This window comes from Chenopodium album, chromosome 23 (genome assembly GCF_948465745.1).
Source record: "Chenopodium album chromosome 23, dcCheAlbu1.1, whole genome shotgun sequence".
Classification (NCBI taxonomy): domain Eukaryota; kingdom Viridiplantae; phylum Streptophyta; class Magnoliopsida; order Caryophyllales; family Amaranthaceae; genus Chenopodium; species Chenopodium album.
In genome coordinates, this window is record NC_137856.1 from 26372990 (window position 1) to 26381981 (window position 8992).

At 33.5% G+C, this 8992-nt stretch overlaps 1 pseudogene; it reads right to left on the reverse strand.

The window, feature by feature from the left end:
• Positions 1 to 3354: 3354 nt before the first annotated feature.
• LOC145608191 (adenylate isopentenyltransferase 5, chloroplastic pseudogene) lies at positions 3355 to 5354 on the reverse strand (annotated as a pseudogene).
• Positions 5355 to 8992: the final 3638 nt, after the last annotated feature.

Consider the following 8992-nt stretch of genomic DNA (forward strand, 5'->3'; position numbering starts at 1 on the left):
GTCCAAATAAAGGGGACCATAGTAGAATTTTCGCTCTTCCTTAGGGTTGGTTTGTATTCTGTCTTTTATTTATTTATTTATTTTTATTTTTATTTTTATTTTTTTGTGAAGAAGAGAATGATTAACTAGTTTAAAGATGGAGTCCCAATTTATCACCATGATGAACAAAATTCGTTTATCAAGTGCTGGTAAAATTGTAAATAAACCAATAAAAATGTCTAGTCTTTTTTTATTTTTTTTTATTATTTTTTTGAGTTTGCCTCACCCGGTTCACCGATGTTAGCTCCGAGAACATCTGGATCCGACATGGGTTGCATTGACTTATGGTGGGTGAGTCTCCCAACAAAAGTTTTTTGCATTCGGTGAGGCTCAAACTCGAGATCTCCCTTAAGCGACATCAAGTTGCTTACCACTTGAGCCAACTCTTGTTGATCAAAATTGTCTAGTCATTAGCATGATGTTTTCGTAATTTTATCTACAAGTGTGGAGCACATATTTAATAAAAAATTGGTGATTTATTTGCAGTTTTGTCATTTAATTATCAAGGTGATGAACTTGTATTTCCTTTATTTTAGACAAAGGTTCAAAACAAAAGAAATGTCAGGATATTGCGGGTCCATGAAAATCCCTTCTAGATACGAAGTGAAATGGTGCAAGATATGAAGAACATATCATTTAAAGTTTGGATTCATATGGCTTTACGGACCGCATGATGATTTTTCTTTTCTTTCTTTTCTAGCCGCCCAAATCTCTTAAACATCTTCTTCTGAAATTCTAGAACCCTGAAACTGTTACATGCTAGAAGAACTGTTATTTTCATTCTTCTGTCTTACTTATTCTGTTGGAAAATATTGTGCATGATGGAACTACTCGATAGTTCATAGGATCGATTAATATTTGTTAATAATTTATCATCCTGTTTTTCGTAAATTATTCATTTATTGTCCTCAAAACTAATAATTGTATGAAAAAATGGTATGTGATAACAACAATTTGAAATGAATGGCAATTAAACAGTCATACTAAGTATAATGGGTGAAGTTTCTATAAAAGTATTGTCACTTGCAATATACTAGCTTCGGCCTACATAAATATGCAGGGGTGTCATAATTCAGATTAAAATCGAAATTCAATTCAATCTAAACTGAATCATCAATTCGGATCGGATCCGAACTTTAAATCGGATCGGATCGGATTGAGATTTTTAGGAAATTCGGATTTTCGGATTGGATCAGATTGACCCTAATGGATCCAATCCAAACCGAAAACCGAATTGTAAAATTAAGCTTGTATAAATATGAATTTCTTTGTTTTTTTTGAAGTTTAGCTCAAACACTACTACTACATAAAATAAATTAGGGAGACTTTGTATTAATTAATTAATGACTTGATGTTGAACTATTTAATTTAATCATGATTTTGAAGACTTGTATTAATATTAAAGCTTTATTTTTATAATCGTATTAGGCGCTATTGGATCGGATTGGATTGTGGGAGAAATTCGGATCGGATCGGATCGGATTGAAAAATTGAAAATCGAATTATATTTCGGATTGGATCGAATTTGGACTAAATCCAAACCGAAAATCAAACAGACACCCCAATATGAGTCAAGCTAGTGTGATTGTAGCACTAAGGTGAGATGTCTATTGTCTTACTCCGTATTCTGTTTCTAATTCGAAGAATGATCATATCACTTGACTTATTCGCTTTACTCCAAATAAATGCATCATTTCTATTATGTGACATCAGATTTTATTTTTGGAATGTGATATCTTTGAGAGATTGTGTAGGCCAATAGAATGGTGGACACCCCTAGAATATGAGATTATGAGTCAAGCTAGTGTGATTGTAGCACTAAGGTAAGATGTCTAATGTCTTTGGACCTGTTCACTATTACTGAACTGAACTGATTGGAGCTAAACTGAACTGAATTGAACTGAACTGAACTGATTGGAGCTGAATGAACCGAACTGAGCTGAAATGAATATTTTATGAGAGAGGGAAATTAGGAGCTGAACTGAACTAAACTGAACTGAGCTGATTGAAGCTGAACTGAATTGATTGGAGCTAAACTGAACTGAATTGAACTGAAATTAAGTTGAAGTGAACAGACCTTTACTCCGTATTCTGTTTCTAATTTGAAAAATGATTATATAACTTGGCTTATTTGCTTAACTTCCAAAATAAATGCATCATTTCTATTATTTGACATCAGATTTTATTTTTGGAATGTGATATCTATGAGAGATTGTGTAGGCCAATAGAGTGGTGGACACATCATTTTTGACCTTATCTCTAGGAAACTTTCAATTATTATTATTTTGTACGTTATTCTTATTCTAATTGATTTTATGTTTAATTTTTTTGTAGACCAATTGGGATTGTCATTATGAGTCAATGCGTACTTTATTGCAATGTCAATGTAGTATGGACTATCGAGTTCAAGTAGTACTTTATTGCAATGTCATTATGACTTCGTCTGAACCATTATTTGATCAAGCTGTTATATTCAATCAATTATAAACTTATGATGAAATACTGAAAATCAAGAACCAAATATAAGCAATTGAGGATTGAGCAGTGACAAAGATGAGTCAAAATTGGTTTTTTTAAAGGCTAGAAGGAATACAGACATTAAATTCTAGGTGATTTCTTTGCATCTTTAAAAGTCCTATGCATTGCAAAAGGGAAATAAAGTTGAGACTTAAGGACCACTTCTATTTTAGATTCTGTCTTGGAACTATTATTAAATCTTAGGAATGTCATACACAGTTGGTTTGATGTCAACCTTGCCTTCAATCATATATAGAAAGGACAAGAAATAAAAAGTGCATTAAAATAAAAGTAAGATTGTGGAACATGTTCCAGCATGGAAGGCAAGTCGATCTTCACGAAATGTGCATATTTTTTTTGGGGAGAGTTTTACCCATCAGGTGCAACTAAAGTTAAAGAATACATAAGATACGTTCCCTTAATTTCTATATAACGTGTAATTTGTTGAAAGGAATTAGTAATTTCACTAGGCAGGCACTATGATAGTATATATATATATATTTTTTCTGAGGTCGGGATTCATTGAGTTTAATTATATTTTAAAACTTTTTAAAGTAGGTAAACTCGAGGTTTACTAAAAAAATACAAGGGAATCTCGTGTAAATCATTGTATACTTCAGAAACATTTGGTAAAAATTTCGCTTCTTTTTTGAGTAGCTTTGGTAACCTTCTTAATTTACCAGGTTCAAAACTCATTGATGAAAAGCTAATTCTATTCAAGTGTCCATCTAAAACAATGAATTGAACAATAAATTATGCTCATGCATAGTTATGATCGAATTGAGAGCAAGATGTATATGTTGGACAAATCTCAATATTTCATTCATACATACATAAAAAAAAAACAAATCATAACTCAATCATATGGATGAAAGGGGGCACACCATCGGCTCAACCCAAACTATTCCTATTAAGTATAAAGAAATAACAAGACAAAAGGCAAGCTGACAAACTTTCTAGTTTTTGAAAAAACAAAGAAATGAAACGACAAAAAAGTGCAATGGAATGGGCATATTAAAAAGCCAAAACGCCTCACATTTGGTATGGGCTCCTCTTATTTTGATGATTCCTCTTATGCTATTTGGATGGAGTTGGCCTACTACCTCCACTTAGTTTAACTGTACGGATTTTTTTTTGTGTGTGCGCGCGTGTGCGTGTGCGCGTGCGCCGTTCTAGCCGTCACAGACTTTCCGTTTTTCTATACTGATACCCATGGTACGGCTCTTTACAGCCTGATAGCAACGTTTCCACTGCCCCCCTAAAAAAAAAAAAATTGAACTATTTTTTTTTTTTTTTTTTGTTTCTGTTTGAGGCAGTTTTTTCAAATCTGTGAAGGCGGCAAACTAGTGGTAGTATTGAATGTATGATTGTATACTTATAATAACGAACGGAGTTGTCTAGTGAGAAGCCGTCGCCATGGCTGCTATAGGTACTGCACTCGGAATGACAGTAGTTCCTGATGTTTTCGCGATACTTTGAACACTGGTGTTTCTGTACAGGAATTGCCTCACGATCATAGCACTCGGACCAACAACGAGTCTCTGCCATGCTTCTTGAGCGTCTTTTCCTTGCTTTAGAAATACTTCTGTTGCATCAATATGATGCAGGTTCCACCCCCAGAAGTCTCTTAAGCGATGGATTTTCTGCAGCTGTCGACACGCTAGCTTACACGTGTTGTCCTTGATTTCATCAATGGCTACTTGGAGCAGAGTCTCCAACATTTCAGGTTCCACATTTTGCCCTTCTGCGCGAAGAAAACTGTCCAATTCAGGGACACCAATGGCTCGTCGTATTCCCTGTGTGTAGTCCGCTTCAGGGTCGAATATTCCTCTTACCTCATCCACCAATCCTGCTTTTACCATCTGATCAACGCGCTCTGATACAAAGCATTGGAGAATTGGTAAAGAAAGATCAACCCAAAGGAAGCAACACTCGTACTTTGAAGTGAAGTCAGGGTGATCATTCACTAAAGACTCAATGAACGAGTTTGATCCACCTGCTATAATCGGGAGCTTGTCCTGTTCGATGATTGACTCAATCGCAAGCAAGGCATCATTCCGGAAATCCTTTGCATTATATTCAACATCAGGATCGACTATCCCTAACAGATGATGGGGTACACCCCTACACTCTTCTTCTGTCACTTTGTTCGTGACAATATCCAGCCCTTTGTACACTTGGATTTTATCAGAATTTATAATCTCGGCCTGAAGCTGAATTGCCAAGTCAATCGAAAGTTTCGACTTCCCTGTGCCTGTTGCACCCATTACGACCACCACTTTGTCCTTGTGATTATTATTGTGGAAGTTCATAGAACTCGAGTTAAGCCCTCCTGGGAAGAGGGTTTGTGCGTGCTTGCAGAATGAGTATGACAGACTCATGATGACACTGATTAATCAGAATCCTGCAAATATGTATATATACTATCGAATTTTACTATGTGTCGTAGTAGTAGTATAAGTATAAGTGATTATTTTGTACGTAGAGGGTGAGTTTGAAGATGGACAAAAATGGCTGAACAAATAATCAGAGTACAATGCCAATGACAACCCGGCTATTTATACTGATTTTTGTGGCTATTATAAGAACATACCCCACAACTTTTCGAAACTTTTTAGTCTCAGATGCGGCTACTAGAAGTGCTAATGAAAGTGTAACAACTGTGTATTTTTTTTTTTTGGAGGAAGGTACAGGGGAATGGGAGGAAATGGAAAGCTAGGCTGTTATGTTTTGGCAAAAAGCTATGGCTATTGTGAATATTTGGAGCTAGTGAAAGTCGAGTTTGTGTTTTGGAGTATATGCAGAGCGAACAACTCTGTCGAATTCTTACCTTAGACTTACACACACCAGAGTCGTTTCTGATATTTTATGGGCCCTAGGCGAAACAAGAGATGACAACGGAATGCAGGGATAGAAAGAAGACAAACTAAACTGAATAAAGGATCGATTGCTCGGTCACTTTTTAGTTATCCCTCCCTCTTTATTACAGTTGTAAAGACAAGGAAGATGAGGAGGGCTTTAGAAGGTTTTGTTGACAATGAAAATGACACAAGATTATACAATGAAAGAAGAGCAACTCTGGGTATTTATGGTGGGTTGGTCTAGGCTTAAACTTTCATCATGAAATTTTTTAAAAAAATGTATAAACTTTCATGCAGATTCTGTTAAGCTCAAGCCTTATCATGACACATTGCAAATATAGAGTATAATTTTTTTACAAATTTCATGTTATCTTCATCTTTAGAATATTGTTTGATTAGACAAATTACAAACCACTTGAACTTTAAGGATGCTATTTGGGACCTACTTCAGTGGAAGTGGTGGCCTTCTTTAATATGAATTGAATCCTCAACTTCTTAAGTGGAAGTTTAATTAATTATTAGTTTAAACTAATTAATGACATTTTATGGAAGAAATGCTACAAATTGATGCTATTTGGTACCTATAAACGCCCCCTCTTCTAAAAGTAGAGGTCACTGGTTTTAAGTGTGTGTGCTCTGCATCTTTATAATATTACAAATTATGTCAGAATCATACCTTAAGATATCTTATTCTAGCTATCTATGTTATATTAAATCAAGCTATCTTCTAGGCAGTATTTTAAAGCAATATGTGTTAAATTAAACGACATATTCTGAAAACTTTTGACAGAATTACAAAATTGGAAGTAGGTGCTCGCGTAAATATAAATAGTAGGTCGTGTATACAACAGGTGTATTACTGTATCGACTTTTATACAGTCTTATCTTGTACCTTACTGTCCTATAGTAGCTTCCTAAGGTCGAGTCAACGAAGATCATTGACCTGGCTGACCACTTCAAACAGGATAGGGGCACCATACACCATTGATATGATTTTTTTTTTTTTTTTATTTTTAAATTTCTTTATTATTGTGGGGTATATTTCCAAAAGAAGAATATATATTGCTAAAAGACATAATTTTTAAAAAAAAATTTTAAAAAAATTTCTAACTTTTAAAAGTTAAATAATTATTTATAAGTTTGTGATAAAAGAATCAGCTTTAGTAGGGAATCTGAGATGGGAAGTTGTATTCTTTATGAAAATGCACAAAGATGACTTTGATCTATACGGCTTCCATATATACTGAAATGATAATATAGAAAATCTGAGAAAGTTTATTTTGTCCGTGGAATTTGGACCCTCTCTTAGTCTAACATAAGTCAGCCTTAGCACTAGATTTTGTTGTGCTAATTTTATTTAATGTTTGTGGTCAAAAGTTTACTAATGATATTCAGAATATTTGTTCAAGGTTTCAAGTAAGCTTATAATACAAGAGAAGAAAGAATTCAGATGAATATGTTATGGTTTAAGGTAGTTGAATTGGATGCTCATAACTTAACTGAAGTATTAAGGAATACTCCTTCCATTTTCAAAAGCCGTTCTTCCTGTTTATTAGAATCTTAACACTATTCATAGGTAAAGAGAATCATTGAAATTAATACAATCAATAAACGTAACTATTCACAAGTAAAGGGATTGTTCGCCCTGGTATTATATATTTGACAACTTGTTTGGTAGTCGACAAATAACACCTCTTTTGAACCACAGCGTTTATTCAGTGAAGGTTTTATTGAGCCAAAATCTTAATTAAAGTGAGAAAGTCAAATTAAAAAATGCCGACTTGAACTATAGCTAGATCAAGCTAATGATTAAACTAGAGGAAGTAGGCATTAGCACGAATTTGAGGACATATGGAAGGGAATTTCATTAAGTGCCGGTTTAGAATACACAAGGACAATATATAGACTACAGTTTGATAGGGGCGTACGTGCATGGATTTGGCACTAAAACTGTTGTAGAGCATGAATTTGGTGTAAAGGTTTTTAATGTCAATGTATGTGTATGTTTAGTTGTTTACTTCTCTCATATAGGTTGTTGACATTCTCTTTGACCTCTTTAAATAGAAAAGTTATGCCTAATAGGCTTGAATATCAATTCTTAATCTTCACTTTATTAGGAGCTAAGGTTCTCCCTAGTAAGCATATAACCAATGCAGTTGAGCTTTCATAAAATCAGTACGTATATGCTTGTTTGGTTCACACATGAGTTAAAAATTTCGTGAGAAGTTTTATTTTCAAAATCTTATGAACTAGTGTCAAAAAAAAAAAAAAAAAAAATCTTATGAAATGACAGCAAAATAAACAATATTCAACCTCAACCTTGATCACTCCTAGAAGAACTATGTAAGTATATCAGCTACATACGTTAGACAGCTAGTAAAGACCTCAATCTTCACTTAAATTACGTTAGACAATTACTTGTGTTAAAAATACAAATGGTGCAATATTAAAAGAGCAGAAATTAGTTAGTTTATCAATATTAGTACACTTGGTGCAATAGTAGACAACTATAACATGTTGAAAGGCATGCTAATATACCAAAAGCTATTGTCGTAGAACTAAAAGGTAATGGTATGATAAAATATACGTAGTAGTACAAGTACTACTCAAGTTGAACTGTTGAAGTGAGCAAATTATATAAGTGGCCCATGTTCACTTGCTAAATGTATTGTGGGTGTCCACTTTGATCATTTGTAACGCATTAAATTATATGATGAAGAACACTACAAATCGCATCTCATCATTGTTTGGCGCCTAGGACTAGCATCGCATATAAATCATTAGAAAAAGAGTTCCTAACATTATCTGGAATAACCAACTTGTCAATTCTACTTGTTTATTTAAACGGCTTCCAGTCAAACTTTGAAGCTGACCTCATATCGGTTTTTTGTTTTTTATATTTTGAATAAGTGTTTCGATTTGGCTTTCGCACTATTTACATACATTTTGACTAGTGTTTGTATTTTATACAAGATTAAAAATTGTCATATAATAAGCTTGTTAGAAATGTCTCAATGTGTAATTTACAAATATAAAAAATTTTATACGAGTAATTTATACACCCTCTGCTTTCTATGTTCTGCGAACTCACTCGTATTTTACGCAATCTCTAATGAACTACTTTAAACATTAATATCTTTAATTACGGATTAGTAAAAATTGTAAATAAAAAAAAAGCTAATCATACGTAACATTAAAAATGCATAACAATACAAACTGAATAAACTTTCATAGATATACTACGGAGTATATAATTTTTAACTTTGACCTTGTGAATAGTAAGTGTGTAGAACTCTGTAAAACAAAGTTAGTATTTATTGATGATTAAAGATATATGGACCAAGTTCAATGCTGACAAATTAAATATAACATACGGCGAAAGAGAAACACTTAAAAAAACAAAGGAAATATTCAATTACATACTTTAGTTGCTTTTTAATAGACTGATTGTCTCATATGTTAAAAATGAGTGTCCATGAAAGATTGCTTCATATTTCAATAAATATTTTTTCACTTACAACCCCTCTTACTCTCTCTATATCTCAATGTTCACCAATAGTTATGCTCATTCATAA